Source organism: Phalacrocorax aristotelis, chromosome 4 (genome assembly GCF_949628215.1).
Source record: "Phalacrocorax aristotelis chromosome 4, bGulAri2.1, whole genome shotgun sequence".
NCBI lineage: Eukaryota > Metazoa > Chordata > Aves > Suliformes > Phalacrocoracidae > Phalacrocorax > Phalacrocorax aristotelis.
In genome coordinates this window covers 80,969,202-80,994,843 of record NC_134279.1, presented here as the reverse complement: position 1 = coordinate 80,994,843, position 25,642 = coordinate 80,969,202, and the positions used below count along the sequence as shown (strand labels likewise).

The 25,642-nt window shown below is 47.5% G+C and overlaps 1 protein-coding gene across 2 annotated transcripts in view; it reads left to right on the top strand.

Moving 5' to 3' along the window:
• The first annotated feature begins 263 nt into the window (after positions 1 to 263).
• Positions 264 to 25,642, top strand: part of SMOX (spermine oxidase) — a 56,776-nt gene continuing 31,397 nt past the window's right edge. Inside the window, exon 1 of one of the 2 annotated variants that reach the window (XM_075092205.1) lies at positions 264 to 447. The gene's annotated coding sequence lies outside the window, so the exon portion shown is untranslated. Of the gene's footprint in view, positions 448 to 6,329; positions 6,751 to 25,642 lie in introns of those variants that run through there. The other variant, XM_075092206.1, reaches the window with a different exon arrangement.

The window sequence follows — 25,642 nt, the reverse complement described above, 5'->3', positions numbered from 1 at the left end:
AGGAGGTGAGGATTTACCTATTAACCCCCAGGATTTATCTATCGACCCCAGGATTTATTTATCCACCCCGACGATTTATTTATGAACCCCGACGATCTATCCCGCCCGAGGCTTTGCTGTTTGGGTGGGCTGGGTCTGAGGTGTCCTTGTCCCGGTCCCCGCAGGCCGGGCCGCTCTGGCGGGCGGAGAGGAGGAGGAGGAGGAGGAAGAGGAGGAGGAGGAGGAGGCGGGGGGATCCTTGAGGCGGAGCCGGGGCGGGCCGAAGGGGAGGCGGCTGGAAAACAGGCCGGCGCTGGTTCTCGCCCCGCAGTGCCGCCAGCAGCCGCCGCCGCCGCCGCCGCAGCCGCCGCCGGGCCGGGAGCCGCCAGCCGCGGGGAGGGGAGCGAGGCGCTGAGGCGAGGCGGGCGGGCGGCCAGACCCCGTCCCCTCCGGCCACCGCAGAGAGAGGTACGGGGCGGGGAAGGAGAGGGGGGGGAAGGCGGCGGCGGCCCCTTCCCGCCTGCTCGCCGGTGTCCCTCGGCTCCCCGGGCCCCTCGTCCTCCCCCAGGCAGGCACCTGCCGCGCCCCGGCCCGTCCCGCGGCCACCTGCGGCTGTCAGCGCCGCCGGCGTCGAGGGGCTGGCGGGAAGGCCGGCGCCCGCCTCAGCCGTGGCTCTCCCCTCCTCAGAAGGTGGCCGAGGAGGGTTTCCAGCCCGGGCGGAGAGCGGGAGGCTGCGGGTGGCGGCTGTACCCCCGCCCGCGGTTTTGGGGAGGCGTGGGGGAGATGCTGCGGGTGTGCGGCCGAGGGCTGGCCTGAGATGGTGTGTTGGGCTTTTGGGGTGTTTATGGGGTGTTTTGGGGGTGTTTTTGGTTTGCGCCCCCCGCCCCCTCCATGCGTTTCTGTCAGCGCATCGCCCACGCCGTGCGTCCCCGCGCGCCTCAGCGTTTCGGGTGATGACACGAAGAATAAAGGTTAAGCGGGGAAGTCACCGCCATCTGACGCGTGAGGCAGTATGTAAATGACGAGCTGCGAAGAGTTGGAGCTCGTTTGCGTTTTGGCGTTTCTTGTTTACACAAAGCTGTTACAATAACCGGGGGCTTGGCAGTTCCTGCCGATCTCGTGTTTTCAAGTCAAAACCATTGACTTCGGCAGAATTGCTCCGTCTTGGGAGTCGCTGTGGTGGATGAGGGGTTAGTCCGGCACGCGCGGTAGCGAAATGCACAAAGCCAATTGTCAGTCACCGAACCTGACCTCAAAGTTTTTTAGTAATTTCCATCGTCAGCCCCAGAAATGCAGCTGCTCCACTTGATCCTCATTCTCTCATCACCCTTAAAAATCCTTTGCGTGGCGTATAGGCGCTCTGTTTCAAATCCGGCACTGGGGCCAGCTGTAGTTGCCCTGATACGTTAGATGTAAACACAAGCTTTACGTAAAAGTGAAACCATATGTATTGGCTAATGCGCATCCACCCTGCGATCCTGCACAAATAGAGCCGAGTCCAGAGCTCTGTCCTTAGCTCACCCTGTTGATCCACTTTTCCCTTAGCCTGTGCGACACAGTCCTGTTCCCAGAGTTACCAGACAGGTTTAGTAGAGGGTGAGAAATCAGCCTGGGAGCATTTCTGTGCATTGTGCAAGAACGCTGTATGTTTTCAGCCTTCTACAAATGTTTTATTGACTTAGTGATAACACTTTGCTCTCCTAGGTCCTTTTCCCTTTCCAGATTGTCAGCCCAGCACTTACTAATCTTTTATGGCACTGCTACAGAACAGATGTATGGTGTTTTTCAGTGAGTATTAAGGTTCATAGTTTCAGCTGGCTTTGCCTCTAAAAAAGACAGCGCTGTCTTTCCCTCGTACCCCCGTTGTGGAGTAGGAAGCTGGACTGGGATACAGATTCGGGTGACTACTGAGGTGGTAAAAACCCGACGGTCTTAGGTCTGACTCAGCGCCTGGATCCAAATCATTGCATAGCTGCTCAAATGTTTACCTGGGCATCTTGGGGTTTAGAGGAGCACGTAGCTGGTGTTATGGCCAAACTGTATGTGGAAATAGGCATGGATCTCTGGGTCTGTAAGTCCTGAAAACGCCAGCTGATACTGGGCGCTGTGGTCGTTTTTCCGCCTCAGTCCTTTGGCTCGGTGGAGCAGCTGCTCTTGAGCCGTACTGTTTCATGCTGAGCTTTCTTGAAATTGCAGAGTGCGTGGCTGGAACACCATGAACATGCCGCTCGTGTCCTGGGACTCCCTGTCCCCATCTCTACTGTTGCTGAAAGCACTCCTGGATAGCCCTCTCTGGTTTTCACCTGGAGGGCTTTCTCTCGGTTGTGTCTTTTCCACCAAAGTGTGTCTGAGTGCTGTCACAAATTAACTGGGTTGTCTCTGAAACACAGTCTTTTCCTGGGATGGGGGAATCTCACTTGGCTTGGTGGGGATGGAGAGGTTGAGCTAGGGTTTGGAAAGCTCTGTGAAATTGCTAACATTCCTCACAAGCAGAAGGACACCTATGGGTTATGGGTTCACCTCCAGGACCCTGTGGTATAAAAGGTGTGATGGTGCTCTTTGCCTGGGCCCCTTCTTAGCCCAGAGGGATGACTGGGGTTTGACACAATCCTCCATCCGCAAAAGGCAGCGGACTGTCCCCATCTCTGCCTCAGAAGCCTGGTGGGGTGTTTCTGCCTGTATTGTGTTCCTGCTGACTATTGCAGCAGTGTACCTGCCTGTCCTCTTCACCCTAATTATATCGCTTCATGTTTTCTGTCACTGTCGTCCCACAGAAAAATAATCCCTTCTAATGACATCTAAGATTCTCCAACTAATATCCTGCTGGCCCAAATGAGGGTCTAGGGGGAACGTCAGTGCTGACTTCTGAAGTATCTGGATTTACCTACTTTGTATGATTGGGTTTTATAAAAAAAGAAATAGAAATTATTTTCTCTGTGCCTTTGACAAATATTAAAATACAGCCTGTTGTATTTCACAAATCTAACTGCTGTCTCCTCCTCGCAGTAACTGTAATTAACAGACCAGAAAATGGAAAAATGTAGAAAAATCCTTTCCCAGTGGCCACAAACGTTAGTCCTGTCCAGAAGTCAGTGAAGCCAAATCTATGGAAGGTAAATAATGGGTTACTTTTAGCTCTGTTGGTGAGCTAAAATGTTGTGTTGAAATGGTAAATAATAACTCAAAGGGGAATGAAGATTACCTCTTGGAAATGAAGTGGGTGAAGAATGGATTTGAACTCTTCCTTCTCAAGAGAGCGTCTAAACCGTCTGGCTTAAGGATCTGTCCTGCTCTGCTTGGGTGCAAAAATGAATCCGTAGCACAGCAGTAATGTGGGAGAGCGATAGTCCAAGGTGCTCTCTCCTGGCTGGTGGGAGCTGGGGTTCAAATCCTCTTGCCCACCAAGTGTGCTAGCAGGTCTGTGGTGGTGGGCGGACGGATGCCTAAATGTAAAACAATGACTGTGACTGATTCCTCGTATTATGGACTCCTAAGAAGTGGACTGTTTAAAAAATGGCGTTGTGAAACACAGTGGCATTTCCAGAATATGTTGTCATCCTTGTCGTGTTCCTGTTGAGGGAACATGAAAGTTTTCAGCCACCTTGATGATACGTCCCATTTCCATCAGCTCTTGTTGATGCGTTGGCTTTGATGTGTTGAGGTATTCCATGCTCTGCGCAGAGGGCACGTGGGAGTATGCACAGTAATATCGCTTGAGTTTGTAGTGGTCACCATGGGAATTAGTTACAAATCTTTGCTTTTTTTTTTTGAAATCTAATGTTTCTGTGGTTTCTTTTTATTTTAAGAATAAATTCCAGAAATGCTGTGGGTGGGAACATGAACTACTTGGAAAAGAAAACTTCCTGGCGACTGCAGTTAGCACCAGGCACGCCGTGGCACCTGGAGAGCATGCTGATGCGGTGCATTTCATGTGACGTGTGCCTCTGCTTTGGAAAGCGGCTTTGTAAGAACCTGAGTTTGAGGTCCCGTGTTTGCGTCTGCATACGGTTGTGAATGTGTTTTGGGGAGCCTGTGGGGTTCAGCTCCTCCCTGTACCTTCTGAGAGTCCACTGCAACCTGCAATAAAGCCTCTTGGGGTTAAACCTGACACATGCAGCTGTCTTTTCTCCAGTAGGATTTCATCAGTTGGTGTGTTACTGTTTTAGCAGGGCGCGTGCTCTTTATGGAGTTGATGGCACCGTCCTTTACCTTCACCTGACCCCAGTGTGTCCATCGCATCACCAAAACATAGAGCTGTGCTGCTGCGGTTCAGATGTGTTCTTTATCCGTTTTGTGGGAAGAACAGGCTTCGGGTACCTGAGGCAGCACCCTTGAGGGACCCTGGGGCAGGGATTGGACTGCAGGCTGGAGGAACGGCGCAGGTGGTGGGGATTCGACCGGCAGCCCTGTGTTAGGGATAACGCAGCACGCCAGGTTTTTAAAACAGCCTGTTTGCAGGCTGGACCTGACAGCAGCATGACACAGACCTTTGCTTTGGGAGATGCGCTTTATGTATTGGTGACCTTTTCCTCTGGGGATCTTTAAATGCAGCAGATTTGTAAAAAGTGGTGCTTCTCTGGTGAATTTTAATCATGTCCTTGGTTTTAAGTGCAGTTTTGGTTTTTTTTGTGGCCACTGGAGTTTTTGTTTTGTGACGTTATGGGACCAGGGACATGAGGTTGTAAGGGTGGATGCAGCAGGGAGTGTTTTGGTATGGAGGAAAGCCTGGGATGCTCTGAAAGTAGTGAGATAAGGTTATCAGCAGGAATGTAATGTGCGAGCGGTCACAAAGACCCTCGCTGCTGTTTGCGCTGGAGTTTGATCCCTGAGCTATTTCAGGGTAGTTCTCTGCCACCAGGCCATCCTTTGGGGTTTTCTGCAAGCCTCGGTAAAACAAGGCGCCTATTGTTAGTGCTCTCGGAGAACTCAAAATGATGGTGGCTGGGAGCTTGCTGGGTCTGAGGGAAGGAGGTTTTGCAGCCTCAGAGTAGCGATTTACACAGAGCTTTGGTTGTCACACATTCTGTCTTGGGAGCTGTTTTCCACATCATCCTCTGAGACCATGTTTATCTGCTTTCTGAGAATGGGGGCACCCGGAGCAGACTGGTGACAGAACAGAGGTCACAGTAAGTGAGGCAGATTCTCAGCTGTGTTGGAGCCCAGAGAGCTGAACTGGTGTAGATAAAGATGATTTCAGCTTGTGGGTAATCTTTGGTTTTGGTCCCTTGCATTTCTTTTATCCAATAGGTCTTTAAAGGACTGCAGAATCTTTATAATGGCTTGAAAGTTTCATTAAAATCCAGTTGGTTTTTTTTTTTTTTTTTTTTGTACCTACTGAGTTCAAAGGCAGGAAGTACCTTTTAAGAAATAAGAAAATATTTGTTTTCCTGGCTGACGAATTAGAGACCTAAATGGAGGTAGATAATTTCTGAAGAATGGATAGTTATTTATTAATTTCTTCATTGTTCATTATTCTACATAATGCATGATTTTTTTTTTTAATTTTTCCTTAAGTGTATCCTCTCAATTTAGTGGAGTGGCATTTCACAGCGTAGGTTGCTGGCATGCTTGGAGTGACTGAAACAGTGGACAGGATATGACTATGTTTGCGCACTTGGAGGAGAGAAAAAAAGAAAAAAATAAAGCACATTGATTTGGATCATTTCCATTGTGAAATACCTCCTCAAGCTACCTTGTAGCTGATGTATCCAGAAAATACCTTGTGCTAAGCTAAGCAGGTAATCCTGGCTTACTCCTAAGGTGGGGATTGCATAGGAAAGGAGCAGTTTTTTTTCCTTTATAAGAGCTCTGTTCATTTGAATTCATTTTGCAGGGCAGGTGGGGAATGGTTTTTCTCCCAGAGATTGTACAGGTGTAACATTCAAGTATGCGAACCTAATGATTCTGTTGGATGGACAGACATTTAGTCTGAAATGGAATTTAAGAATCTTCTGTCCCATGGGCACGCACGTTCCAGGATGTAGGTGTAACCTCCTGCTTTGATCTCCAATCTTTCTCTAACAGGATTTTCTTTTTTGGCATCAGTCGCAGCTGTGATCCCAGAGGACTCCGCCAGGAAGACGTGCATCGTTAGCATGTCTGGTAATCCTTTGGTTGGGCTTCTAAAAAACCATACTTTCGGAAAGTCTGGGTTGCTGGGAGCGTCGTTTTGCAAGACGCTGGCTTCGGCAGTGAAACTGCATTAAGATATTTTCACTGTGCTCTCCTATCTCCGACTGCTTGTTTCCTCTCTTGCATAACTGTTCTCCACCCCCGTCAGGGCACAGTCTTATGGGTGACTTACACAACTTTAAGGCACTACTTCTAGTGAAAGGGCTGGTCCTATTCTTGTGTACTTCGTGGTGTGACTGTGGGCGAGAGATCTCGATCAGGGAGCTCATATGCCTGGCAGCAGATTATTACTTATTTTCATAGGGTTATTTTTCAGTTGGATCCAGTTCCTGGCCTGTCCCGTGACTGCTGCTGTCAGTCAGGGACTGACACAGTCAGGACTGTGCTTCTTAAGGATAGGGCAGACTTAGGTCTAAGTGTCCTGGGATTGCAAAACTGTGCCCTCGGATGTGGTGGGGTGTACTGCACACGCATGTGGGTATTTCTGCCTCGGACCGCTTCTGTCGTCTCGCTCACTGTGTGCTTCCACGGCCAGGATGAGCTGGGAGGAGTTGTGGGGAGGCACGCAAGGAAGGAAAAACTCCTAAAACCCCCGTCTGCTGAAGTTGATCAAGGTCAGGCTTTAACCCTGAGATAAAGGTTAGTACTTTGGGGCCTGCACTTTACACTCTGCTGTTTGGACGGTCTGATCTCGCAGAACACACTGTGCCATTAATTGATGCTTGCAGAAGCCCAATGCTTCCAGTAATGCAGTAAACTAAATGAAATGTCCCCTTTATAGTCATGGGGATCTCACTGGTTGCTCCAGTTTTACAACAGCATCTGCTGCCTCTGGACTTTGAAGAGAACTTGACAAAGGGCTGAATGTGGCTCTAGAGTTAAGCACCGGGTTGTTACCCATTTTTTGTCCCCCGATTCCCTTGGGGTGGGGTCCAGGGCTATGCGGTGGGCTCCCTGCACAGCACAGCGGAGCGTTAGGAGGGGATCCAGAGTTTTGGTGAGCACGCTGCATAAAGCCAGCTTTGCTCTCAATGGCTGGCTGCCACGGGCAAGTCGGTAGGAAGGACCGAAGGTTGTGGCTCTTGGGGGGTGACTGAAAGGTCGGCACTAACTAGGTCTTTCTGCACGAAGTGTTTCTGCAGGTGGGATTTCTCATGCCAGGCTCCCAGCCGAGCAGAGGGACAGGCAGTGCTGGAGGGGAGATGAGTCTGTAACGCTAAGCAGACGATCTGCAAGCTTTTTTGTTTTTAGAAACACAGACATTTTGCTTAGGGCTTCCCTTGAATATGAAAGGGATCCAGTTCTGAAGATTTTACAGATGAAAATATTCCAGGGAGGAACAGAAGAATGACCTAAGGGAAAAAAATAGAGAGCTCCTCTGACTGCAGGATGGGGTGTGAAAGAGGCAAAATAGGAGAGAAAGTGCAGATGGGCTTCTGTTAACAACCATCCCCGTGCTGTGGGATGTGCGAGGTACTGTCTTGTTGGGAAGGCTGTGCTGGGGAGCTCCTGTTCGTGCGCCTGTTCCGTAAGACCAACTGTCTGTATTGCTCCTCCAGAAACAGAGAGGGAAGTTCCCATGTGGGAATGGACACCTGCTGCACACAGGATCTCACAGCATTTCTCTGCCTTATTCTGGCAGTATTAGGAAAGCTCGAGTGCTCTGGGGCTGCTGCTATGTTCTGTTGTCCTATTTCTGTTGTAAGTAAAGAACAGCAGGGCCGGAAGGGACCTTAATAAATTGTCTAATCTGACCTCCTGCCCCAAGACTGGGTCAGATCTATCTAAACTTTCCCAGCAGATGTTTGTTCAACACAGTTGTTAAAAGCCTCCAATGATGGACTTTCCCCATTCTCCCTGGGTGATCCTTTAAAGTCCTTCATTGTTCTTTACCATTACCAAGATTTTCCTAGATTCTGACTTGGATTTCTTGTGCTGCAGTTGAAAATCACTGACCTCTTGCCCTTTTGTAACTGTACAGAGAGAGCTGTTCAGTCCTCTGCAGCAGGCTTTGGGAATATCTGGGCCGTGTCTTTCTTGAGCTGCAGGGCCTAAAACTTGCCTGCAGTGCTCCCTCTGGCACCTACCTGCACTGAGCTGACAGACACAATTTTATAACTCTCATATGTAGACTTTGGGGTAGGATGGATGAGCTTCTTTTCTTTCTGAGGCAGCACAAAGTGCTTTGTCGTGGAACGCTTCGTTGTGGCTTTGTCTCTTTACCCACTATAAAAAAAAGGGCACGTGCTTTTCTGCCTCGAGTGCCACCTTTGCCACAGGAATGTACCATTGATCTTCGCTGACTGTCCCAGAACAATGCCTCTCCGTCAGAAGGTGGAGGTCCTTGCCAGCTGCTCTCACCAAGGCTTTCCCTGTGACTAGCTCGGTTGCAACGTGGGCAATTACGCTTCCCTGATCTGACCTCCCAGCTGTAGATTCATGAACGACCTTCTATTATCCCTCCCTGCAGTGGTTACGCTGCGTGCATCTGATTTTGTACGTACTATCTCTTTGTTTCCGTGAAGGGTACGGTTATTCATGCATTTCCAAAGCTGGTAAAATGTGGCTGTGAAGATTATTCGAAGAGGAAAGTAGTACTCAAACATAAAGTGTGACAGAAGATGTAGTGGATAAGCATTAAAAACATCACTTACAAAAGTAAACTGAGTAAGATGCCAGCCAGCATTAAAGGAACAATTAGCCATTTGCTTGAAGGTGATTGTTGTTTGATTATTATAATTTTAGGAACGTTATTCCAAATGGCTGTTGTGTGACAGAGGCAGATATCCAAGGGCTGCTTGTCCGTCTGGGTGAAGTGAATTTGGGTCTTGCTGCTTCCAAGTGGACTGATGTCCACATTACACAAAACAGTGTAGTTTGCGTTCATTGACCTTCTCGTACACCATAGCTGTATCTATTTTGTCAGGTTTTAGGTGGTTCATGATACGGGATACTCGGAGAAAGGTGGCAGTTTCTTTTTAACGGTATCAAAGTGCTTTATTTCATGGACTGCTTCACTTTATTTTTGGAAAAAAAAAAAAAAAAGAAGAAACCTTGTCTGTGTGTGTTGTGGCAGGCATTTTCTCTAGTTTATTAACACCTCTTATACCTTTCAGTGGGAGAGAGTAGGAAGTATGTATGAAAGGTATGTCTGCATACAGAGAGCCTTTGTCCCGAGACAACTGAAGAAGCTAACACCAAAATGAAGGCTGGTCTGGACAGGTCTGAAACACCTCTTGGCATCGACTCATGTTTACTGCGGTGGGAAGAGCAGGTAGGGAGGAGCAGTCTTGATTTTGTTTGTTTGAACTATCAGTACGTATCTTCTGTGAATTCCTCAGTTTTCTTGCAGAGCTTTTGTATGATACCTTGTATAATGTGAGTCTACAGTTTCTCTTGTTCTGTTTCAAATGGCAGTGAAAGCTCCAGTGTTTTCTTTCTTACTCTTTGTCTCCCTTAATTACAGATACAGGGATCTTTAGCCATGTGGAAGGTATTTTATTGACAGCTTTTAAGTCTAAAGTACTTGTTATCGCAGAACAGGTGTAGAGTGCTGTAGGCTACTGGGCAAAATCCCTTGTTCAGTGTTTCTTCATAATGATTTCTTAGAACTGAAGAGTAATTTAGGTTGCATAGGACATCTGGAGCTCTCTTGTCTAACCTCTGGCTCCAAGCAGGGCCAGAATCAAAGGTAGGTTTTTTTGTGAACTTTTCCGATCAAGTTTCGGACTTTTTCCAGTCAAGCGTGGCAGGTTGATGCCATGCTTAGTGCTCTCATAGTAGGCATATTTTCCTCTTATCTGATCAGGATTTCCCTTGCTGCAAATTATGTCCATTGTTTCTTGTCCCTTTGTTCATACTCACTGAGAAAAGTTTTGCTCCACGTTCTCCGTAAACCCCCAGTTAGGTCACTGAAGATAGAAATTAGATCCTCCACTAACCACCATTTCTTCTCCAAGTTAAACCCTGCTCCCTCCTTCTCTTCTCTTGCATCATGTATTCCAGTGGCCAGACCGTCTTAGTGGTGTTCCACTGAACAGTTTGTCAGTATCTTTTTCTGGGGAGCGTGGCTAAATTAGGTGGTGCTCCAGACACAGCCTCCTTGGTGCCAAGAGGAGAAAAGGAGCCATTTCCCTGAGCTCTTGGCTATTGTCCTTCCCAATACAGCCCAGTATGTGGCTGGATTTCATTGCTTCAGGGGCATGCTGCTGATTCCTCTTCACCTTATTGCCCCAGGACCCCAGGTGCTGTGTCAGTCCCCCGTTTGTGCTGACAATGAGTATTCTTTGTCTCAGGTGCAGGACTTTTGTGTTTCTCAACTTCATGAGGTTTCCTCCAGCCCTCTCCTCCAGCTTGCTGGGCAGTCCTGCCCTCCAGTGTGTTCTCCGCTCTCCTCAGTACGGTGCCGCCTCTGAACTTGCTGAGGGGGCCCTCCATCCTGTCATCCAGGGCATTAGTTAAGATGATGAACAGTGTCAGTACTGGCCGTTCGTTGAGGACCACCATTCATAAAGGGCTGCCAGTTAAGACTTCAGTCCGTTGGCTGCTACCTTTCGAGCTCAATGCTCCAACCAAAGTTTAACCACCTTGTGTTCCACACGTCCAGTCTGTATCCCCCCATTTGTGGGGACAGGTTAAGTGTCTCTAGGATGGTCACTCTTTAAAAGATCTGATAATGAAGGAGTTGCTTCAAATCAGTGAAAAATTTGTGTTCAGACTGACCTATGTGGGGCTTTCCTATGGCAGAAGTGTGCTGAAAGAAGAGGGGTGTGAAGTAAAAGCACACAGGATTCTAAAAAGTAGTTTCTGGTCTCTTTTTCAATGTTGATAAGCCCAGGGACTCTTGTTCGTTCTGTCCACGTTGATGGCCATTAGCTTGTTTTTAAACAGAGATTAAAGCCAGAGTGTTTAACTCAGAAGAGCTAAACTCTGAATTTTTCCTGCTGGAGGTAGGAAGAAGGAGGCTTCCTTCAGGCAGTGGCCTGCCTACTTGCCTGGGCTAGTCTGTTCTTAGATCCATTTAAGGCAGACATGTTCCTAGCTTAATCACATACCTGGTGTTTTTTAATTTTGTTGTTCTCCGCAAGATTCTCTTCAATCTGCTTTTATAAAAAACGTGTTAGCTGCCCAGCAGTGAGCAGCTAAGGATGAAACTTTGCAAGGTATAGCTAAGTGCTTCCCGTGGATCACCACTGCAGGCTGAGGTTTGCTTTTATGCAGCTGTGGGACATTGTTGAACCTTGTAAATGTACCTTGACCCTCTAAAATGCCAGAGCCTTTTCTGGAGCCTTGCTGTATAGGAAGTTGCTCCCCATTTTTACATTTGTACCTCTGAATTTTCTTACGTATTTCTTCTTGTTGATGTTGGACCAGTGTGTCAAGATGATTTGGAAATCTAAACCTGCACACCATTGTTCTTGCAAATCCTCCCAGCTAAATCATCTGTTGGGTTTATGGCCATACATTCCAGTCTATCATCCAAATCGGTAATGAAAATATTGCACAGCTCTTGTGCCTGGCTGGACCAGCTTTCCAGTGCCCTCCCAGTTAGACAGCAAACCCTCAATAATTGCGCTCTGAGAACTATGTTGTCAAGCAGCCACTTTATGGAGATTACATCTAGTTCATGTTTTCTTAGCTGGATCTTATAGGAGTGCCTTGTGGAACTGTGTCAGAGCTAATAAAGATTGCATTTCTGATTATCCTTATTGCTGCTGTATGGGCATACTTTTTTTTTTTTTTCCTGCTGATACGTAGATCCTTTATTGTTCCATAGATTTTTTTGAAGCTAGAAGGGACCTTAAAGGTGATGACATCTGCCCGTCTCCACACTGAAAATTTAAATGTGCAAGCCACGCCAGATTTATCAGGACTTTCGTAACAGACAGTTGCCATATGACAGCTCCAGGAGATCAAGAGGAAACAAACGTGATGTGTTTATGGGTCCCAAACAAAATTAAACAATTACCTGAATCCAGTCTTCAGAGTGGCCTTTGAACGGATCCCAGCCCTTTTTCTGCAAGGGCTGGAAAAATAAAGAACGTGTCTAATCTGTACCAGATATCAGCCAACGGTTATCTGTGCCTACGTGCTGTTACTCAGATCTCGTTAGCTGTCTAATTGGATAATAGGCAGTACGCTTCACAACTACATAAGTATATTAAGCTTAATCTGCTTTAGAGCAGGGAGGGGAAGATATGCTTGGTGACAAATGGACACACGAGCTGCACGGCGGAGCGGCGGTGTAATTATGGTCCTGCATCCCCATCACTTCATTTCTGCGGAAGGGGCTCAGTATGTGTGTAGCATTCACGTTAATATTTGAGTCCCAGAGCAGAGAGCTGCAGCGCTTTCAGACTTTTCCCATGTTAGCCGGGCAAATTAACTTTTAAAAGCACAGTTCTTCTAGCAGTCAAATACCATTCAGAGATGTCTTTTAATAAAACTTGCAGGATAACTTCATCCCTGGCTTTTAATCCAACGTGATACAAGAGGGATGCATCCTGTGTGTGAGGGGATCACACCTGGATTTTGCAGCAGGTTCCTGATCCTAAAGTTTGTTTCCAGCACATGAAGAATCTGCAGAATGGTCAGGATCCGAAAGCTTGGCAGGACCAGTACCATACGTGGAAGGGAGAGGCTATTTGGTTATTAAAATACTCCTCCTTTTTTTTTTTTTTTTTTACACCCCCCCCGAGCAGATGCAGTTACCGCATTTACCCATTTCAAAGCTGTTCACAGAATCAGAATCCCAGACTGGCGCGGGTTGGAAGGGGCCTCTGGAGCTCACCCTGTCCCACCCCCTGCTGGAGCAGGCACACCCAGAGCAGGGGCACAGGGCCGCGTCCAGGCGGGGGGTGAATGTCTCCAGGGAAGGGACCCCACAGCCTCTCTGGGCAGCCTGTGCCCCTGCTCTGGCACCCGCACAGGGAAGGGGTTTGTCCTCATGTTCAGGGGGAACTTCCCGTGTTCCAGCTTGTGCCCGTGGCCCCTTGGCCTGGCGTTGGGCACCACTGAAAAGAGTCCGGCCCATCCTCCTGACACCCACCCTTCAGATATTTATAGGAGTGGACTGACTCTTTTAAAAGGCATAATGAAAATAAAGTCAGACTCTTGCAGAAGACGTGTGTTTATATTTTCCCAGCATCTAGCTTATTTGTTGAAAGATGTGGATATGAGCACATTTCACTAGTTGTCACCACCTAGTATATTCCAAGGAGAATGTATCTGCAGGGGATGTTTCTGGGTACAAAAGATGTATCTGCCAAGGGGATCTTTAGCTGAAGGTAATGGGAAAGTGACTATGTGAAACACATCCTGTGCAAATGTTTTGTGGATTCCCTTGGGATCGATGAAGGGTTTTGACACAAGGCTCAAGTTAAGCCCACTTTTAGCCCTGTACCTTGGGTAAGGTGCCTAGGGCTTTTCATTTATAGCCTGCTTACCTCATCTAAAAAGTATCTTCAGCTTGTCACACTGTCCAACATCTGCCTGTCGTAGGCAGAGAAGACAGCAGTAGGTGTCTTAATCTTTAAGTGTCTTAAGCAAATGTAAATGCCGTTAAGTGTGTTTATCACCAAGAGCTCGTTTACCAGCTGTGCAAAGTACCTTGTGTTTCATTTATATGGGGAGTTTGGAGGATTCTCTGATGCTTTCCGTCTTGACATCTGTGTTTGTGTGGCTAGCGAGGGTTAAGAGGCGCTTCTCCATGTGAGGAAACTATTCCACTGTGAAGTGGGGTGTGAATTTAAAGCATGCTGACTTTCCCATGGAAAATCTTATTAAAAAACAAAACCCCTAAATCACTTTTATTTTGGGTGAAGAGAAAAGATTGTAGGGTAACTCTTTTCATCCATTTCATTGTAGACAAACTCCCAAACCACCAATTTATTTAGGGTGAACTGGAGAACAGCTGCTGAATGCAGAAGAGTTTTTATAGTTATCCACACCTGATTTAGTGCCTGGACTGAAAGTGTGGTCAGCAGGGAAAATCGTATTTTTGCCAAAGGGTGTTTCACATCTCGGCATCTAAATTACTGGGACAGGCTTTGGGGACAGTCTGCGTCCTTGTTTTCACCACGTAGAAAGCCAGCCCTCCCAGCTGGGGCACTGATGGTGGGTACCTACCAGTAACTGTTCCCTTCCTAAATGAATTAGAGCGGTCTATTATAGATGATCTTCCCAAAGTTATAAATGAGGTGGAAGTTGCATGCTTTCTATAACAATATGCACTGATAATACCTTTACTTCAATATACAGGGCACTGGGATGGAAGATAAACTCCCATACTCAATCTACCATGAACTTCGAGTTGAGCTAGACTTCGATGTGGCCTTATCAAAGGGTGGAGAATGCTCTGTCGTGTGCAGTTGTTAAGGGAATTCAGAAATAAAAGTGGGTATTAATTTGTCAGTGCCCTTTTTCCCCTTTACCTTTAGCTGGAAAACATTAATGGCATAGGTTATTCTCATCCTGAGTGGGCAATATCTACCATGCCCGGGGTTTTTCTAAACCAAGATAACCATTACCTGGTTATCTGCTGTGCAGTGCAGCTGACACGCCAGAAGGGCGGGATGTCATCCAGAGACACCTGGATGAGCTGGAGAGGTGGGCCTGGGAGAGCCTCATGAGGTTCAACAGGGCCAAGGGCAAGGTCCTGCCCCTGGGCCGGGGCAGCCCCCGGTATCAGAACAGGCTGGGGGGTGGGGGGACTGGGAGCAGCCCTGCGGAGAAGGACTTGGGGGTGCTGGGGGTGAAGAGCTGGGCACGAGCCGGCGATGTGCGCTCGCAGCCCAGACACCCAACCGTGCCCTGGGCCGCATCCCCAGCAGCGCGGGCAGCAGGGCGAGGGAGGGGGTGCTGCCCCTCTGCCCCGCTCTGGGGAGACCCCCCTGCAGCGCTGCCTCCAGCTGGGGGCTCCTCAGCATGGGAAGGACACGGGGCTGTTGGAGCGGGGCCAGAGGGGGCACAGAAATGCTCCGAGGGCTGGAGCCCCTCTGCTGCGAGGCCAGGCTGGGAGAGTTGGGGTGGTTCAGCCTGGAGAAGGCTGCGGGGAGACCTTATTGCGGCCTCCCAGTGCTTAAAGGGGGGCTGTAGGAAGGATGGGGGCAGCCTCTTTAGCAAGGCCTGTTGTGACAGGACAAGGGGTGATGGTTTGAAACTAAAGGAGGGCAGATTTAGGCTGGATCTAAGGAAGAAATGCCCAGGGACGTGATGGAGTCTCCATCCCTGGAGGTATTTAAAAGAAGGGTAGATGTGGTGCTTGAGGATATAGTTTAGTGGTGGACTTGGCAGTGACAGGTTAGTGGTTGGACTCGATGATCTTAAGAGTCTTTTCTAACGTTAATGATTCTATGATTCTATGGTGAAACCCTGGCCCAGGTTGCCTCGAGAGGTGGTTGATGCCCCATCCCTGGAAACATCTAAGTCCAGGCTGGACGGGGCTCTGAGCGACCTGATCTGGTTGAAGATGTCCCTGCTCACGGCAGGGGGTTGGACTGGATGGGCTCTAAAGGTGCCTCCCAACCCAAACCATTCTATGATTATGGTGGTCCTGTTTCACTGACTGCTAAAGATCAAACCCGCATACAGTGACTTGTGAATCAAAAGCAGAACACCTGCGTGGTTGGCCATTAGTGTGTTCTTTACAAAACATTTTAAAACCAAAACAGACATGCAATGCTGTATGTTTTAAAAGAAGGCGAGGCGGTGAGATCTGTGGTGCTTCTTAGCTCTTGGGGAGGATTCATCTTGTGGATGTGGCTGAGCATGGATGAGTTGTCCATGCAGAGGGATCCACAGTGCTCACCGAGTGAACATGACACTCTAGATCTTCATTAGGGTCTTCAGGCACTGTTAGATTTCCTGAGCCTAAGTCATAGAACATCTTATGTCTGGAGTCAAGGCCTTGACTATGATGGGCAAACTCTCAAAAACAGTGGCCTGTATTTCAGAAAGGGACATTGTGAGCGAGGAGAACAAGTTTCAAATCACATGTCCCCCAGCAAGTACTGTTCTTTCGATAGGAAGACTTGTTGGAGAATGTTAATTGAGTCCCTTTTTAAATGAAGGAGGCTTTGCTTCCTTCCCAAGTTTTCAAAACAAATTTTCGAAATACAGAGCCTATGTTTCATTCAAGTGTAAATCCTTTCTCTTTAACCTGGAAGTTATCCCAGAAAAAAGCCCATCCATTCACTGCAGGACAGACCCTTGCGGTTGCGGTGGAAAAAAAGAAGTGGATCGAATTGTCCAAACAGGAAGGGAATTAAGAAAAGACTTTGCTTAGTGAGCGGAGCTCTCATTTAAGCTTAAATGGTCGTCCTAATAACTCTACTTTATACCTCTGTTGCTTTTGAAGCATCGCACAATAATTGAAGTGTCTGCTAAATTTAGAAATGACGAACTTTTCTTGCCAACGCACCAGCCTATCTCTAGGCTGTGTGGATTTCAGCATGTGGTTATGGGATGGATGCAAACGGGGATTTGCAATTTGCTGGCTTGTTATCTCTTCCGACTTCCACGTGGCTCAGTCCGGGTGGGTATTAATACTTTACACTGATTCCTTTTCATTTTGAGGGCATTAATCGAAATGTTTTTTTGGCACAGCTAGGTGCTAATGCTGTTTTACATGTGGGGATGCTGAAGTAGTGAAAGGATAAAGCGTGATGTGCTGAATAGAATGAGCTCCCAGCTAAACACGTTGAAATTGTGCTGCATTTTTAGCAACTTATGGATAGGATTGTCACTCTTTTACCCCCAGTCACATGGGAAGGCTGTGGAAGAACAGGTAAATCACAAGTGTCCCAGTTCCCTGTTTCTACTGTTTACCACAAGACAAGTCTTTCTGCTCTGTGAAAAATCCCTTAGATATAAAAATCTCTCTTTTTTCCCTCAGCCTCTGCTATTTAATTTTTCACTTTCTGAGCTATGTTTTTTCTTCATACTGTGAAGCTGTTTGAGACAGTTTCCCGTAGAGGAGCAATGCAAAGTAAACTTCCCTTTGTTTCAGTAAAATGCCTTGATTGTTACGGAGAAGAAATGGTTTTGAGTTCAGGTGTGTCAGGAGGAATGAAAGGCACCTTGCAGAAGAGATAATCCATCATTAGTGTGCATCCCATGGCGCCCCAGGCTGCAGCTGCCTGCAAAGCACTTAGTAACCTCAAAGTACAACAAGTCGACTGGAGGAGGATTTCTGATGGGGTCTCCACACAAATCTGATCCTTGGGCTTTGTTTCGAAGTTTGCAACAAGGTGGAAACAAAGCCGAAGGTGTCACTGTTGTGTTTTCACCTCTTTCCCACCCTTCTTGTCACTGCCTTTCATGAGCTGTTTCTGCTCTCTGCTCTGTTTCGGTGCGCCCAGCGCTCAGGAGGAAAATCACTCAGCAGGGTGAATTGCTTCCGTTGCGTTCCTGTATAAGATATTTTTTGTCTCAGTCACCGATTTTCTGGATATTTCTAGATGACCTGAACACGGGTGGTAGTTAGGAGAAGGGCTGTGCTTTTGTTTTGAAACGTTTCTTGCTGTCGTATGCAAAACCCCACACCTCAAGCGGCATGGGGAAATCACCTATCTTCTTCAAGGCAAACCTCTAGTGGGTAAAAATCTCAGAAAGCCAGTCTGCCAGCCATGACCCAGACCTCATCGAGATCTAAGGATGCACTTCCCAACCTGAATTCCCCTGCCTTGGGCTCTCGTCTGATACGTGAGCGTGTTTGTGCAGGCAGCGGGATGGAGAAAGCGTGTGTATCGCGGTGTGCTAAAGCCAGCCCTGGTTATGTGTCTGCTGTCCTGAAACTGGAGCATGAGGTTTGTGTCGAACGTTCCAGGAAAGCAGGAGGCCTGGAAAAGTCCCCTCAATACAGCTGCACCTGGAGAAGTGTACTTTTCCTGGAGTCACATCTGTTCTATTCCAGGCTGAAGTTACTGTGGGAGTAAATCTGTGCAGTGTTTGGCTTTTCTAATTTTTGTTCTCTTCCCCTAGTGTTTCAGTTGCATTTAATGATTTTCCCTGTGGCTTGAATGGTAAAGATGTGGTAACTGCTCGGGGATGGCTTAAAAATCAAAGATTCAGTGTGGGTGTTGCTTTCAAATAGAGAAGAAATGATGCTATTTAGGGAGTTGTGCTGCTATTTCAGGGCAGTTTGTTAGGTCTGAGTTCTGAGAAGTGGTGAAAAAACGTAATTGCTTTTGGTCTAGCGTGTCTCGTATGGTGTGTCCTGAAATGATCCGCATGTACACATTGAGTTGGAACCAGTACTGAGCCTCTCTGCATGCAGATTTGTTCCCCGTCTCACTCTCCTGTTACACAGGATGGGAGGAGAAGAAAAGATTCCTGTTGAAACTTTGCTCCCAAGCTTGCTGCAACGAATTTAAAACCCCAAACCGCAGAGAATTCCCAAAGGTAATATGGACACCAGTGTTTATTTGACTGAGACCCCATTGTGTTCCGAGTTGTGCAAACACGGGCAAGTTTCCTACTTAATTAAGGCTGGTTTTATCAATTAAGATTCCCAAACAATTGGAGAGAGAAGGAGGGTAGTGAAGATAAGATCGCACGGTTATGCAGATGGGATAGGGTACAGCTCTTTTTGGCAGTTGGAACACAAGTTCTGCAGGAAACTTGTTTGCAGCATTGTTCTGATCCATTGTGCCAGTGTTTTTAGTTTGTAACCTCTTTTCTTCTCTAGTTTACTGTCTGTCTCTCCTTCCTTTTACAGTCCTGAAACACCAAGCTTTGCTTTCACGAGAAGCTTAGCAGTGGCAGATACCTCCTGTTACTGAACATGATCGAGGAGCTGGAAATAATAGGAAGGTTCCCACCATGGGGTCAGCCAGGGCTTGGCAAGCTTGTAGAGACGTGGTGAAAGGCAGGCTGGTTTGAGTCTGGTTGTTGCTTGTCCTGGTTAGCTCAACAGCTCTGTTCCTGAGCCATCAACCTTCTGTCTTGTCCGAGGCCAACACAGCCGAACTGCGTCTTGCTGTGCTGGTTCTGGTTCTGGTCAGCTCGCAGTGTCGATAGGTACCTGGATGGTCTGTAGGATGTGGGAATGTAGTGATTTCTACCACAGGTATTAGAATTTGTGGGTAGATCATGATTTCTATCACCAGGGTTAAGATATGAATATCCCATTTGCTGCAGCAGGTTGAATCCACTCTGGTATCCCTCTTCTCTCCAGTTCCCCACGATGCAGTAGAAGAGTGTTCTGGCAGTGTAAGCCGTCCCTGGTGATAGAGTAGATGATGTGGGATGCCATCTAGGTAGGTGGGCCCTTGCACCTACGTCTGCAACTTCCCAAAATAGAGGAGATGCTGACACGCCAGCTGCAGCACATACTTGTTCTGTCTTCAGGGGATTTACTGAGCAGAGGATTTACTGGATTTGCTCCTCTGTTGTGCAAGGAGCATGCCGAAGCTGTGCTTTTTGTCGCTGCAGTGAAACTCCTTTTAACTGTGTCCTGTGTAACACTGTAGCCTCTGGCACATGAACCACAGTGTACTGATCTTGCTAGCCGCGTGGGCAGGAGAAGCTCCACAGCCCAGACCGCATGGCGCAGGGAAGTCATTGTCTCAGCTGCAGACGAGCTAACCAGCTTTCTGAGACAGAAAAGCTGCAATAAAAAGGGGAAGGAAGAGACTTATGCCTCCAAGACTGTCCCGAAAGCTCAGGCAGTCTGACCATAGCTGACCCATCTTACCATCACAGGGCACCCTTGCTGTGTGTTCCTGAAAGGCCTTTGACTTCATTCTCAGCCCGTTTCTCTGGGAATCACATGGGGATGGTGGCTGCCTTCTAGCATTTCCATGGGAGCTTCTGATTTCTGAGGAGATCATCTAGTCCTTAATTTTATCCCCAGATCAAGGTGCTGACTGAGGTGTGTTCCAGCAGGCTGTCAGAGGGGTCTCTGAAGAGTGGTTGCAGATATCCTGCTCTCTTCCCAGCGTCTCGGAGCCGGCTGAGCCCACTGTGTTCTTACAGTGCCCTGCAGTAGAGGAACGTGCTCGAGAATCGGCCATAGGCTAGCCAAGTATTTTGATTTCTTTTCCATCAGATGAGAAGGGTTTGAAAAACACATAATGGTGCATTTTATCAGTGAGTTTTAAATGGTGTGATTCATCCCCTCTGTCCTTGGCATGACGTCCTTTGGTTTATTTTTTGGATATCCTTGCAGTTCTGGTAGTGCCAAGCGCTGTATGGAAGTGCCCTGTGGCAGACAACCTGCTCTGCCCATATGTTAGCTTTTAAAAAAAAAAAAACAACTCATAATAGGAAGTCTTTATATTGCATGCCAAGATGCTTGGGGCTTGTTAAATATATTCTACTTGTCAACAACTACCCAATTTAAAAAGTAGCCTTGGTGTGAATCACCTTTGAACAAGTTCATTTGACTCGAGGGATATTTGCAGCCATTAAAACAAGTTGGATCACAGTGGTAAAAATATGCAGCGGTTTCCTGATCAAAAGCACCATCCAGTGACCTTTTTTTGTTTGTTTTAATCTCCTCTAAACATTCACAAAATTACACATCCTCTAAACATTTCACAAAAATACAGAGATTTTTCCCAGTTAGCAAATTTTTGGTGACTGCGGAGAGTGGAGGAGGTTTACTGGGGCAGGTGGTTCTGGGAGCCACTGGAACACTTGCTGCAGTCAATGCAAGCTGAACGTCGGTGTGCAGGGCTATGTGTGTATCACGACAAAACATCCTGACGCTTCCTCTTTGCTTGAAGTCAGTATTATTCAGTCAGTTCAAAGTTGTTCACTGGCTGCAGCAGCGGTTTCCTCACTAGTGTATAAATCACGTGCGATGCTTGTGTGCTCCTCAACAGGTTCCTTTGTAAAGTCAGAACTGCGGCACCCGTTTACAAAGTGAGCTCTGCTCCATCTTTTGGATCGTTTGTCGCCTGAATTTGCCCACCTGCTCCCCTGCCAGCTCTGCAGATCACCTCTCCGCGGGGAGGCTAGTCCGCGTGTGATGGGTATGGGAGCTGGTGGCTTGTTGCAATGCTTCCCGGCCCTCGTTATCTTGAAGACTGAATTATCACAGATGCTGTTTTGTCCGCATTTTCTACACTCCGTGGGCTGCTGGCCTGATCACTCAGGGGTTCAGACACCAGCTAGCTATGTCTTTTCTTGCAAGGCAGCTTCAGATAAGCTGCTCAGATAAATCTGGCGGCAAAGGAGGTGCCCGGTGCCTCTAAGCTAGAAGGAGATCTTATCATGGAGCCTTTTCCACCATCTTGGCTGATTCAGAGGTAATTATGAAATGTCAGATTTGATGACATTTGATTATTCTGTCTCCCCCGCATTTTTCCTGGATGATGGTGTTGTGGGCAGAGGCAAAGGGGACAGCTGTCTTGGATCACGCTTATGAAAAATGTTGTTTCTCAGAGCATTTTGTTGTTGTTGAACTTAAACATTTCTGCTTCCTTTTCTAGGCCAGCAGTGTAGGACCACAGTGTGTGCTGTGGTTGGAGCCTGTAGCCTGCATAAGGTTTGATGGCCTCAGCTTTAAGATCTAACAGCTTCGGGCTGTTTCTCATTCATAACTAGTGGAGTAGTTTCACAGAGGTGGCTGCAGGTGGTGATTTTGCATGGCATGGATAGGTGAAGAGGCTTGCCCGTAGACCATCAGTGGTCACTCTAGGAGTAGGAGTCCCTTATTCATTGTGTGTGTATCAAGCACAGCTTCTTCCCAGCTTGGGAAGAGGAAACAATTTAATATGGCCCCGTCTCTGTCTCCCCTGAGATGTGGGGAGGTGATATATCTGGAAATGTGGGGGGAGGTGAAGATATGGCTTGCAGTGTTTCGTTCCAAGAGTAGGGGCTAGGCAACCCTGCTAAGGTCATCTTCTTGGGCTGGAGGAGACCTGAGTTTGGACAGGCAAAGGTTAATTCTGTAATTTCCCTCTGTCTCTTTTGGCATGTGTCCAGAGGAAGAAGAGTGCCGAGTCAGCCTGAAGGTCTCTGCTGCCTTCAAAAAAAATGATGCCGAGGAGGTTTTGAGCACAAGGCTGCAGGTTTGGCAGATGGGTAAAACAGGAAGCGTTTTGTTCATGCTGCTGTCTACGAGTACAGGTGGTGCGTTATTAACGTGCTGCCCGCCTTGATGTCTGATCCAGCTCTGCATTCACCGTGTGTCAGTCATCAGGGTGGGTCAGTAATTTGTAAATGGGGCCTGTAGATGCTCATGTAAGATCAACACTGCTGAACTGCAGCCTTTTCAGCGCCTCAAGCCACATTTGATGGCTTGGGCTTTTACACGGGCAAATTTTAGCAGATGGTAGCATTTATCCTCGGTTCAAACTTGTTTTTCTCTCACAGCCACCCCTATAAATTCCAGCAGCTCTCTGGAAATGGAACCATTTTGTTTCTGCTTCTGCCTGCAGAAACATAAGGCAGGGCATGGGCTGCTCGTCTGCAGCAGGAGTGCTGCCTTGTTTTTGTGAAAAGCTGCCTGGCTTCCTTGTACCACCATGGCAAGAAAGATGAGCGTGGTCAGCTCTCCGTCACCAGGGCTGGTGGGCAAAGGCGAGGCACGCACTCCCAGAATAATCTCCATAATTTTATCAGGCACAGCAGTGAGACTGATGGGCCTGTAGTTGCCAGGGTCATACCTGTTGCCCTTCTTGAAGATTAGGACAATGTTTGCTAGCTTCCAGCCAACTGGGACCTCTTCAGATTCCCAAGAGCAGTGAAAAATCATTGAGAGAGGTCTCGCTGTGACATCAGCCAACTCTTTAAGTACCCTCAGATGAATCTTCTCGGGCCCCATCAACTTATAGGGATCCAGCAGGAGCAGCAAGTCCCGCACAAGTTCAGGGTTTATTAGGAGTTTGTCATTCCCACAGTCACTGTTCACTAGCCCAGGGCTCTGGGGATCCCAAAGTCCATCATCGGTGTTGAAGACTATCTCTGCCTTATCTATGTCCCTGTTTGTGAGGTGCCCATGCTCATCAAGCAACGAGCCAATGTTATTTCTGACCTGCCTTTTGCCATTAACGTATTTTAAAAAGCCCTTTTTATTGTCCCTCGCAGCACTGGCCCGCTTCAACTCCAACTGAGCTTTGGCCACATGAATTTTCTCCCTACAGTGGCAAACAGCATCTCTGTAGTCCTCCCGTGTCGCCTGACCTTGCTTCTACTGGCCATATACTTTCTTTTTTGCCTTATTTCTAGAAAAGCAGGGATCTTCTAGAAATAAGTGAAAAAAGGAAGTATATGGCCAGTATCATGCTCCTGCAGCTCTCCAGGTAGCTGAGTAAACAAGGTGTGTCTGCTTCCAATGCAATAAACTTCCCGTTGAGCTGCGGACGCAACCTCGCCAGGTTGGTGTTTGCACAACTACTGTACAAAGGCAGTTTCTAACAGCAGGTGTGTTTCACTCACGTATTAGATTGACGTGGAGTACTTAAGCTCAATTAATAATGTTCCTGCCTTCTGCTGAAAGGGTGTCTGTACTTAACCTGTGCTGGTATAAATGGTGATGCTGAAAAGGATTGTGAGTGAGTTTGGCGTGCAACCTGCTGGATTAAAAAGAAGGGAGGGTATGTGGAGAAGGAAAAAAAGAGATGTGTCGTCCAGTCTGACATGTTTACAGCCTGGAGAGCTTGGAAAGAGCATCTTGAAATAACAGGCAGGAAGGATTAATGTGCTTGCTTCTGAGAAGGCTGATGAAAGGGGAAAAGAGGGTGAAGTTACAAAATGCTTGGTTTTTGTGCCAAGAGCCGGGAGAGAACCACAGCTAACAGTGACGGGAGGCACTGGCGACAGGCAGTGCTGAAGCCAGCACAGAAATCTCCTTCCACTTCGTTTTTGTCTGCTCAGAGATACGATCTGCTCTATCCCGACCTGTGCTCAGTGGGCAGCCTGAGTCTGAAGCCTGGGAAGGTGTTAAAGGAGACAAAATTGCTGTAACTAAAATAATCCTTCCAAGCACTTCTCTCTCAGCTTAGAAAAAGAGATGCATTAGAGGTGATAATTGAAAATGTTATTGCAGTTGCGTAGGTAAAGGCTACTCACTGCAGCCAGGCAGTTGCTCAGTACAAGTACTGCTAGACTGCGTAATGAGTTAATGGCCCAAATGCTGGAGTGTCTTTACATCTGCTAAATAAGGTGCCTTTCTGTTTCTGTTGCGGAGCCTTTGCATACGGGCTCTGCTAATAGTGCTTTAAGATAACCACTCTTCTGTATGCAGTTGATGAAATAATAGAGATTATTACATCTGTTGAAAAAAGGCATTTGAAACTCTGTTTCCCAGGTTTGCTGGGGTTTTTTTTTTTAGTGTTTTCTGATGCCCTGCACTGCGTGGTCTGTGCGACTGGAAGCCACCTGCGTGTGCGCTCCGTCTCTGCAACACCACGCTAATGATGCACGTGCTCACAGACCTACAGTTGTGCATGATGGTAGGTTCCTGAGGTGCAAAGGCCAGAAAGTTTTGTCTTGAATGTCCGCCCTGGCCGTCTCCATCACATAGGCAGGAGCATTCCCAGCACCACAACCCTGTCTTCTGGTGGGACTGGAGTGTAAAATGTCTGTGAGAGATTGGATCCTGATTTAAAAGCTTCAAGCAATATCCTCTGTGTCTATAGTGAAAAGTGTTTCAACAGCTGATTAGCGTCACTTAAAAATAGACATTTCTGTTCTGAATTTTTCTAGCTTCTGCTCTTGGTTGCTCAATCTTGCTTTGTCTCCGCTTAGATTGAATTAATCTTTTGGTGTCAAGTATTCTCTGTTTGTAAACACTTTCAGACCGTGATGACAAACCTGCATTATAAACACATGTGTATGTAGTGCCCCTTCATGTGTTGATAGTATCTTGAATAGTTGCACTTAAAATAATAATAAAATAGTAGTGTGTTTATTTCTTGTGCTTCCAGTTAGTCTTCCAACTGAAATGAAGTCTTGTTTTCGTCTGAGTTCCTTTCAAACACGCACAACATTGTTGTCTAGGTTTCTGATTAAGGATGATGCGTAATTCCCATCAATTAAAAACCTAGAGGGAATAAAGTTCTGGTAAATTTTGGTCGGTTTATGCTGGAGCTGCTTGGTCTGTGCGGTCAGCAGGGAATTTGTTTGTGTTGCTGATGCGTTTCTCACCTTCCAGACTGGCTGTTACGCTTGTTAATGTGCAGACTGTCAATTCAACACTCTACAGAAGGACTAAAAAATTCAGGCAAATAGTGTGGTTAGGAAAGAAAACCGGGTCTTGTGCAGGATAGAATGTGGAATTGTAGTCCCTGGCTGCCTCTTCTGGAGGTGCAGTTCCTCTCACCCTCATTTTTGCTGTTGAAAGCTACTGCTAGATCAGTAGGTGTGTTGTCATAGATACGAGGTGATCCGCTGAGTGAAGGAGTGAGTGCTGAGGTCCCCATGTCTGCGAGTGTGCATCTCTGGAGGCTTCAGGCTGGACCTGCTGTACTCTGGCCCCGTGGATGCCCCTTAGCGGCTGGGATGTGTTATGGCTCTCCTGGAGTGCACCTTCTAGTTTAGTTTCATCCCCAGGGAGTGAAGCCCCTTCGATACCGCTGCA